Below are 11,477 nucleotides of genomic sequence, written 5' to 3'. Positions count from 1 at the left end.
AATCAATTTTAAATAAGTGTCCTGATGCATCTCAGTAATCCAGGTAAAAAATCAAAAGGAAAAAAAATTGTATAGGTCTTCTGGACGGGTTCTTCTTTAATGAAACGTTTCGTCTCTCTTCCAAGAGACTTCTTCAGTCTGAGAGTTTCAGGCAAAAATCACATGGCCATGTGATGTGAGTATCAGTCACCTGTGAGCGATAGCCATGTGATGTGAGTATCAGTCACCTGGAGGGAGGACATAAAAGCCTGAATTTTGCCTGAAACTCTCAGACTGAAGAAGTCTCTTGGAAGAGAGACGAAACGTTTCATTAAAGAAGAACCCGTCCAGAAGACCTATACAATTTTTTTTCCTTTTGATTTTTTACCTGGATTACTGAGATGCATCAGGACATTTATTAACACACACACAAAATAAATAAATAAATAAACAAACACCACTTACAAAAATGCCTGGAAGCCACAAAAATCTATTCTGGTAGGTGGTACTCACACAAAGGAACATAGACCACAGGTAGAACTCGAGGAGAGGAGGGAGACCCGACACCTGACCGATGGTAAGAAGTTAGATTAATGCACCGATGCAGACAGAACTAGAAGCACACGGAGAACGCAAACCTCCACCAAGGCCAATTTCCCCTATCCTGCAATAGGGAAGAATCCTTCAAAAAATTCCTGTATTCGGATCGTGATCCAGATCATTACCAAAATTAAAAGGTTTGTTCCTTTCGCCAACATCCACCAGTGGTAAAAATTCCATGAAAATCCATTCACAAGTTGTTGAGTAATTTTGTCCACAGACAGACATACGCAACTAAAAGCATAACATCCTTGGTGGATGTAATGAATACACAGGACTAATCATTAGGTGGAGTGGACACACCTGGGAGGAAGAGTGCAGACACAATCAGAGGAGATGAAAAACAGGTTAGAAGGAAAGTGAGAAAGCAGATAGAAAAGCTTACCAAAACAGAGATAAACAGTCTCACCATGACATATCCCTCACCTTAAGGGGCAGACTCTGGACAGCCCAAAACACAGAAAAAACGCAATCACATGTAAGGAGGGAGGAAAGGTGGAGGCACGCAAGACGAGGAGAAATTCATCTGGAAGAGAAAACATAAACTTAGTCAAAAGTGAAAACAAATAGAAAATGTATTACAAGCTGAAGGAAAAGACACAACCAAAAAAAAAAAAAAAAAAAAAAACCCTTCCAAAGGAACGACTCAAAAAGTCAGGCCAGGGCAGGTGGCGAAATCCTCTTTGTAGGCAAAGGGAGGTCATGCAGCCAATGTTATCCCATCCTACAGAGGGAGCCTCTCAGACCAGTTCCTCATCTTGAAGCCTAGGATCAACAGAAAAGTCTTGACCTTGACTCTGGCAGCTTGTGAGCAGGAGGTGGTGGGGAATCTGCAGAAAAAGGTACCCAGGGACTTGCAGATCGTCGGACCTGGGGTGACTCTGAAGCGGGACCCCTGTTCAACAAAGCATACTGAAAAGTTGTTCATGAATATTGTTTGGCTTTAACGTTGTGCTATAATGTCATAATTTCTTGACACTTGCTCCCATCATCGCCACCACCACCACCACCACACAAATACACAAGCACACACAGACACACATTCCTTCCTCCTGTCAGGCAAATACAGATAGCAGGCTACAGGAGCCTGTAGTACTCAAAATCCACTGTCAACATTCATTCCCAACTTTAAATGTGAAGATTGTTGTTGTGAGGATGTGCAATTGTTATGTGATGTACACATGCTGATAGATTTTGTAACATTTTAACAGTAAATTACATTTTTAATGTCCATTTCTGATTTTGTCTGCATTTACTGTGTAGTGAAAATCAAGATTAGAGCCAGAAACTGGAGGTCTCAAGTGGAAAAAAGTGAAATGCTCCTTCAGGTTTGTGATAAGTCTCTGTCTCACAGTCCTGTTCACAAATGATGACAGGGTGAAGCAAGAGATGGATCAATTAAACAGAAGTTTATCTTCAGTAAAGAGGATGCTGCTTTGGGAATTTATGTTCAAAGTTATTTCCTTACTATGAGACAACAGCTGCAAACAGCTGTCCCACTTTGTAATGCTGCAGCACCCACCGTTGACCAGTAAGGCATTAAATTTTAAGAAGTTTAAGATGTAGAAAAATGATAAAGAAATCTTTCACAAATGCTATTATTTGAAAACGGTGCAGTGCCACTACGTCACTTTCTGTACCTGCTTTGACTATAGCTATGCCAGAAATTGGTTTACTTTACAGTATATGATGTCAATTTACAACAGAAGTAATCTCAGGGCAATATACAAAAACAGATGGAGCATAGATAGACTGTATGTGTCAATGGCTATGTTCACACTGCAGGTCTTAATGCTCAGTTTCGATTTTTTGAAAAAAATCTGATCTTTTTGTGTGAAAGTTCACATTACATTTTAAATGTGACCTGCATCAGACCCCTGTGTGAACACTACACAGCACTGATGTGACACGCATGCGCAGTAAAAGACGTGACGTCTCATCAGCCGGCTTGTTTGTTTACAGAGCTAGCATGGATGCTACATTTTGCACATCGAATCAGAAGTTGTTGTTTAATCAGAGCCAATTAAATAATTATCTGACATGCTTCTTTAGTCAGTGTTTATATCTGAACCTGCCTCTGACCGGGATGCTGCAGTGAAGCTTTTTTTTTTTTTGAACGAAACTACGAGCTGGAAAAAAGTATCAATCAAATAGCTAACTTTAGGATCAATACTCTCCGCGACCCAGGCTGGACATCGTTATTATCATACTAATGAAAAGTAAAAAGATGAAGCAACTGGACTTGTGTTTTGGAGCTGTAAACACACGGAGCTGCATATTTAAACAGCGAGAATTGAGGTTAGTGTCTTATCGATCCTTCAGCCCCTCCTCCTGATGAAAAAGTCAGATGAATGTGACATGAGCGTTCACACTGCAGTCACTTTGAAAACATCAGATATATATCCGATTTAAAACCACATACTGAAACGGCCTGGGTCGGATTTGAAAAATAATCGGATTTGTCTCGTTCAGACTGTCATAAAAAAATCGGATATGAGTCAGATGGGTCAAAAAAATCTGATTTGGGTCGGATTTGCCTGCAGTGTGAACGTAGCCTATGGTGCTAAGGCTGATCTAGTGTCAAACTGGCTGACAGCTGGAAAGACAAGTGGATTGTCAGCTAGATGTGGGCCAGGTCTGGAAATGATTGCAATGTTTTTAAGATTGAATGACACAACTGGTCTTGTTCTGGCTTGGTTTATGTGGTGCTAGCCCATTCGTGCACCACATCTGGGCCACCAAAGGGATGTCATTCTTTGTTGTATCTGAGCCAATTGCAATGGGCCAGAACTGGGCCAGACAAATTTTGTTATGTGGGAAGTCTGCACTAAATGAAGATACAGACCGTGATGTTCCAGTAACACTGGAGATATGACATATATTAGATTCATCATGTTAAAATGATTTGTGGTGTTTGTAGGGTATATACTGCGCTTTGTGCACACAAATAGAAACACCTCTAAAACATGCATGCATGCATGAGACAAACTGTGGCATACCACACTCCCTCCATCTTCACCCCAATGAGCTTCTTCCATCCAAACACAATTTGTCCAGGAAACAAAGTGTTTTCTAGCACTGACAGGGAGAATGGATGACTTCCATTACGCTCTACAAGAAACACATTCTTCTGAGATGAAAGGCGTGTGAAATATTGCAGACAGAGTCACTGCTAACAAGTCTGGTGATCCAGGGCTAATGAGGTTCACAGTCGCTAACTGCCTCCTGACTCTGTAACAAATCAAACGCACTCAAATGAGACTCATCATCGCTGTGCTCGTCATCACAGCAAGGTGGCTCACAAGACCTGCAGTGATCCTAATTAGGATGAAAGAGTGAGACTCGTAGTACAATGTAAAGTTGAGGCAGACAAATATGTGTTGGTGGTGTGTGGTTATACATTCATAGAAATTTACACCTATGCATATGTCAACTTACGAGGAAGAAATTCCTACACTTTTCATTTTATCCAATTGTATTAATTTTAGTTTATATATGAGCAGGAAAAAAACAAAATCAATATGATTATAAATTAAACAGCTATTGCCTGTTACCAAAGGTGACTTGTCTATTGTTATCAACCCAAACTGATATTATTGATCAAATTATTGAAGTTCTATGAGTTGGTTGATTATAATATTTTACAGGTTATGTATAAGGCTCATAATGTTTATTACCTTTAAACAACCAATTAAATTTTGTTAAGAGAAAAAGTTGTTGTAATCTGAAGGTGGTAGAGATGTTTGTGAAAACTGGATTTTGAACTAGTTTGAGGGAGCGGTGTACTTCCATACAAGCAATAAGACTGGAGCAATCTGGAGAGTGATGTCAAAAATGCCAGATCAATGTTTATGTTTAAGAGAATGATAAAAGTCACTTTATTAAAGAAATATGAAACAACATAACATGTGTTCATACGAATCATTGTTCAACAAGGATTTGAGGTTGTTTTTGTTAGTTTTTCTTGTTCGTAGATTATTATTGTTTAAAAATATTAATTTTAGGAAGAAAAAGGCGCAGATACTATAAGATTTTTTTTCTTCTTTCTGCCGCCTTTCACTTTATTTGTGATTTGTTTTATTATTGTATATAAATTAACACCATGAATCAAACGTCTGTTTGTATAAATGACTTCCTGAAACTGCAACATAATGTGAGTTGGATTGAAAGCAACCCATTCTACCATTAGATGTTAGTGTTGTGCAAGAATGGCTCATGTTATTACTGGGAATAAATATATATTCTGGTGAACTGAGCCAATTTTGCAGATCTATTTAGCTTCCGCTAAAATATTTATGGCATGTGTGCTTTAGAAGATGCGGAACTAAAGAAAATAATTATTGGTTTAGAATTTGCAGAACTAACTTTTGAATTAGTGCTGCCCACCACTGCATTCTACTTTTAGAAACTCGAGGAACCACAAGTAAACCTGCAGTGTGAGAGTGAAGTGCTCATGTAGGAAAGTATGGAACAATAAGATGTATAATAGATGATGGAGCTTGGTTGTTAAGAGCTTTGTATGTTAGGAGGAATATTTTAAATTATGTTCTGAATTTGACAGGGAGCCAGTGGAGAGAAGCTAAAACTGGAGAAATATGATCTCTCCTTCCAACTCTCATTAAAACTCTAGCAGCAGCATTTTGGGTTAACTGAAGTCTTCTTAAAGAGTTTTTGGATGCCCAGATAATAAAGAATTACAGTAATCCAGTCTAGACGTGATAAATGCATGAATCAGTTTTTCTGCATCATTTTTGAACAAAATATTTCTAATTTTAGTGATATTACACAGGTGGAAGAAGGCGGTCCTGGTAACATTTTTAATGTGGGGGTTAAAAGACATCCTGATCAAAAATAACACCAAGGTTCTTTACATTAGAACTGGAGGCCAGATTAATGCCATTCAGAGGAGGTGAAAGGCTACAAAGTTGATCCCTAAGATGTTCAGGTCCAAAAACCATAACCTCTGTCTTATCTGAGTTTAGAAGCTGAAAATTAAGAGTCATCCATGTTTTTATGTCTGTAAGCATGGATAAATATAACTGAGTATCATCAGCATAACAATGGAAATGTATCCCATGCTGTTTAATAACTTTACCTAATGGAAGCATATAAAGTAAAGAGGATTGGTCCAAGCACTGAACCCAGAGGAACTCCATGACTAACTCTGGTGTAAGGAAGATTCATTATTAACATTAACAAACTGAAATCTATCAGTTAAATAAGACTCAAACTCTTTTAGAGCTGTTCCTGTAATCCCAATATCAAGTTCAAGTCTACGTAATAAAACATTGTGATCAATTGTATCAAACGCAGCACTGAGATCTAACAGGACAAGAATGGACACAAGTCCACTGTCTGACAGGACAAGAATGGACACAAGTCYACTGTCTAACAGGACAAGAATGGACACAAGTCCACTGTCTGAGGCCATGAGAATATCATTAGTAACTTTAACCAGTGCTGTTTCTGTGCTATGATGAGCTCTAAACCCTGAGTGAAACTCCTCATATAGATTATTATGACCCCCGTACGCAAAACGTAAGTGGGAGTCATATCGTTTTTGTGCGTTTTTTTTCTCAGTGATTTTTGGTCAACCGTAGCACAAAAACGGCTGCACCAATCAACGTGAAATTTGGCAGGAGTGTAGATGAGTCTGACCTACACTCCGCCAGCCAACGGTTTGACAATATACCCCATATTTGAGGAGGGGGGCTCCATCCAAAGAGGGGGTGTCTGGACATGTAAAAATGCTTATAACTCAGAAACTATTAAACATAGGAGATTCAGATTTCTTTTGTTGTTTAGCTCTGATGAAGCTCTATCCTTTAGGCCCACCAATCAGTGCCCCCACCTCCCCGGACCCCCAATTTATCTGAAAAAGGGGTATCTGGACATACAAAAATGATTATAGCTCAAAAACTATTAAACATAGGAGCTTCAGATTTTCGTTGGTTTAGCTCTGATGAGGGACTATCCATCAGGGCAACCAATGCCCACCCCCCAAAAAAAGACCACCACCCAAACCACTGCAATTTTGGGATGCACCTAGTAGCACAGCATTTATTAGGAACAAAGACTTCTGAGTTCTGGTGCATTTGTGCGTACAGGGGTCATTATGTTACCGCTATGCGGTATCTAGTTTCTGTCCAGATGTTCACGTAGTTGATTTGCAACTATTTTCTCACGAATGTTTGAGATGAGATTAGATAAAGGTCTATAGTTGGCCAGAACTCCTGAATCAAGATCAGGTTTCTTAAGTAAAGGTTTAATTACAGCAACCTTAAAGCTCTGTGGCACATAACCATTTATTAAAGATAAATTAAGTACATCTAAAATATAGATATTAATTAAGGGAAATGCTTCTTTGAACAGTCTGGTTGGGATAGGATGTAGCAGATGTGAAGTTTTACCTTACACTTGTTGGAAAATATGCGTTGTTCAAAATGGTATGTCCGAATAAACAGGATTCAGCTGGRTTTCTTGTTAAAAACTTTATTTCAGTCCTCTGACTCCAATCAACTTCATTCAGCTCTCAGCAGCACAGGCCTCAGCGTACAACCTTGGGCCAAATCAAAACAAACATGGGAACTCTGCTCTGAGCAGACACTCTGCAAAACTCTGACAACTTATTTTTACTATAATAATGAATTGAGCTTATAATGTACATCTCTTCCTGGTACATCCCATGAGGTGTTACCTTTTACGTCAGATGTCAGAACGTTACTCAGTTTTGTTTAGGCTAAGAGAAAGAACACATGACAACACACCAACTCTTTGTCAGCTTCAACCTTACAGACTGAAATGATCAGAAAGTATAAAATACAAAACTGAATCTAATATTCAATTAATCAGTTACAAAATTTCTTCAATCCCTCTCTTGACATATATAAAATTTGTCAAAACTATAAGAAATTTTATGAAAACTTTAAAAAGAGAAGTTATAACATCAGTTGTCACATCAGGATATTTCTAAACATTTCCCAACTCCAGAAATTAAATTTTTAACCCTCCCAGACATAAAAATATTCATCATCAGGGATTAGACTCATAATGCTTTCTTTCCACTCTTGTTTCTTCTTCTCTGTCCATTTATTTTTATTCCTTATCCAAAGGTTCTGTAGCTTTGTACGATAATCTGAACGCTCCTGTTCTCATTTCACAGGGTCTTCAAAGCGGTCTCCGATCCTGTATACTTTTYTCTTGGATGTAGGTTTTACATTCTCATTCTCAGTTGATTGTTTGGGTTCCTCAGGTGGAGAAGAAGTGGTCAGTTTTTCTTCAGTTGTAGGTTGGGGAAATCAATTTTCTGGTTCCTCTGTTTGTGATGTTGATGAATCTAGATGTTCTTCCAGTTCAGCAGCTTGAAGTAACTCCCCTCTCTGTGGTTCTGGTTCCAGTTCTGCCACTTGCACACTGTTTTCCATTGGTGTCTCAGTTTGCACCTGTTGTCCTTCAGCCTCAGACGTCAGCTGATCACTCTCCTGTTGTTTGGTTCCAGCCGGAACTTGGTTCAGGAAATACTTCATATTTGAAGCTAACAGCTCTGATCCATGTCGGTTCAAAGCCATTCCATCAGACTTGAAGAGATGTTTTCTCTCCCAGAAGAGATCAAAGTTATCCACAAAACTCACAGAGTGGTCAGCACAGAGCTTTTCTAAAAAGCCATTAAGAGCCAGCAGTCTGCTGAACCTCTCAGCTCCTCCTTGGGCTGTAAGAACGGGCCCACTGAGGAACACATCCATGTTGAGATTTTTAACTGCATTCAGCAGCAGAATAAAATCCTTCTTCAGGATTTCTGACTGTTGGTTCATAACTTCATCACTTACTGTATGAATGATGAGCGTATTCAGAGCTGGATACTGTGATGTGATTTCCAGAATCTTCTCTGTGAGGTCAGACACTTTATCAGAAAAAACTCAGAACTTTGACTTTTTTCTTGTTCCAGAAGCCTCTGATCTCATTCACCATTTTATCTGTGATGATCAGCATTTCTTGATTTTTGAAAGTCTCTCTTTGGACTTGCTTTGGCTTTGAGCTGGATCTGGATCTGGTCTCAGGTCCCTCACTGAGATCAGATAGTGAACTTAGTTCAGACTCAGTTTTTTCCAGTGGTGTGAATCTGTTTTGAAGAAACACTGCTTCATTTCTCTGGCCGTTATCAGGTGTTTTGATTACAGCCTGTTGCTTTCTTCTCCTTGCTGGAGGAGAAAAAACATTTCTCCTTAACTCTAGCCATTCAATGTCATCTAAGAGCTGAATCCTTCCTGAGAGATTTTTTGGTCTGGTACCAACAGAGTTCCATACAGTTTTACTCTCAGAAGCAGCTTCCATCTCCTCTCCATGTTGATCTCTCCTCTCAGCCTTCTCACTCATTTTAACACATGTTGAGTTCTCCAAAGCATTCATCTCTTCCAAACAATGAATCTTGAGCTCCAACACTGTCACCTTTTTGGAGAAGCTGGCAGAAATCCTCTTTGGAAAACAAAGGAGGCATCTTGAAGCTTTTCTGTTCTCACTCTCAGCAGATGATGTTTCAAAAATCTTCTCAGGTTCTTCAACAGCATATATCAAGGTTGTACGGAATATATTTTAGCAAGGACCTCTGTTTTCAGTAAAATATTCTTCCAGTGCAAAGTGAATGGACACCCAATAAGTTACGTGAGTCAGTGAATTTTGATTTGATCCATGAATAAATGCGATCATTTATTTTATAAATCAGACAAAATAACTACAGTACACTTAATTGTGGGAAATCAATTTCCTATAAAAGTATTAGGACCAACAATAACAAGCGCTTCGAGCATGTTGATATTCAACCACAGGCACTTAAATAGAAACAAACGTCACGTTAGATGTTTAAAACCAGACATTTGAGGCAAATAACTTAGGGTTGGCAAGGAAGATTTTAAGAAAGGAAGAAAGTAAGAAGTTAGCTTTTCCTAACTGTGGTGGAACTAATACTTTTATGTTTAAGCTAGTTATTCATGACATCCTTTAATGACCTAGGTTTTCATGACATGCTGTTCATCTGCAGACAGAATGATTAAAGTCAGAACAAGATTTGCTAAGTCATTCTTGGATATCACTTGTGTTTATCTTTGTGTTTTCCATTGACCTTGTATCAAATCTTGCTAAGAYGRYDDAATGGTGTTTGTTAATATATATATGAGGCCTCTCGAGACACAGTGTTCAACAGTTCAACATTTGTGTGGAGAGACAGTGACAGAGAGAAGCAGAGGCACAGAGACAGGCCAGGTTGTTGTCTATGTTTCCTGTTGAAACTCAGCTGATCATCTCACGGAGTACCTTCATTCTTGGACCACGTATTTCTATCTTTGTTAAATAAATAGTTGCCATAACACTAACTTTAACTTAAATAAATGTGGGCTTAACCAGAAAGGCACAGCGTTCTCTGCTCGGCGTTCAGCCAAGTTCATAACACAGCCAGCTTTTACCTTTAAAGATAAGGTCAGTCACCTGTCCAGGTATTTCGGGTTTCTGCTTAGAAAATCCATTTTAGGACCATTAACACAGAGGGACCCTCAAGGCGTGTAGATCAGACCCGCGTACATCCGAGTCGAGCCATAGAAAGAAGGCGAAGCCAAACTGGACCTGGATTTCAGAATAAAACTTCAGACAGGAAGGTTTTAAAAGCTGGATCGACCAGGCATGGGTCGTGTCCGACTGTGCGGTTTACTCGTTGGTGAGAAGGGGTTTTAAACCGACAGCTTCAGCTCCTGATTCCTGGAGAGTATCTAGCTGCCAGTGTGACTGATGGCAGTCCGTCACTTTCTGCCGTCCGGGCAGAAACTTTTAGTTGTTAAAAAATTAGATGTCCTAAGTTCCGCCCTCCGGAGGTTAGATTAGAGAAGAAGTGATATCAAGGAAAATGTTAGTTCAGAGACTTGCCGTCACCTCCTGAAGCTAAACAAAGATCACTGCTTCTGTGGAGTTCAGAAACAAAACATTTCATGACCCATTTAATTATTATCTGATGAGAACTTCTTTAAAACATAACTGAAAAATAAATTGCTTCAAATTCAAAACATTTGCAAATATGATTCAGAAAAGTAAAACACTGATGTTTCATCAACTTTAAACCATAAAGATTAGTTTAGTTAAATAAGATTTTTGCACAGAAAATCCATACATAGCTGAAATCATACTGAGGGAGAAAAGAGATATTTCCTCCTTTCTTCCTGTAACTTTGATAAACATTCTCTGATTATCAAAATGCGTAATAACTTTCAGTTAAGAGAACACTAAATCAAATAAGAAGAAGATTCTTCTGTCTATTTTCTGATTAAGAAAAAGAGAATGTCTCTTTGAAAAGTTAAGGTGATCTGAGGAGGCCTAAATTCATTTCTAAGTGGAACAGAGTTTTTGTCCCTTTAAAGGCCATCAGAGGACTGAGAGTCCAAGAAATTTTCCTTGATTATTTCACTCGAGGTCACCCCTACACAGACATGTTGATGGTTTGGATGAAGCTATTATTTTAGATAATTCAGACAGCTCAACAGGACAAAAACTGTCCAGACATTAATCAGGTTCTAGTGACACTAGAGCTGCCTCTTCTGACAGAGAATCAGAGACAGTAGCAGAAAGTTTGGCATGAATTTGTCCTGATGCATCTCAGTAATCCAGGTAAAAAATCAAAAGGAAAAAAAATTGTATAGGTCTTCTGGACGGGTTCTTCTTTAATGAAACGTTTCGTCTCTCTTCCAAGAGACTTCTTCAGTCTGAGAGTTTCAGGCAAAATTCAGGCTTTTGAGTCCTGCCTCCAGGTGACTGATACATCACATGACCATCGTTCACAGGTGACTGATACTCACATCACATGGCTATCGCTCACAGGTGACTCATACTCACATCACATGGCTAGGTGATGTGAGTATGAG

This window comes from Austrofundulus limnaeus, unplaced genomic scaffold, assembly GCF_001266775.1.
Source record: "Austrofundulus limnaeus strain Quisiro unplaced genomic scaffold, Austrofundulus_limnaeus-1.0 Scaffold527, whole genome shotgun sequence".
In the NCBI taxonomy this organism is placed as follows: domain Eukaryota; kingdom Metazoa; phylum Chordata; class Actinopteri; order Cyprinodontiformes; family Rivulidae; genus Austrofundulus; species Austrofundulus limnaeus.
Note: the sequence above shows the minus strand (reverse complement) of the source record.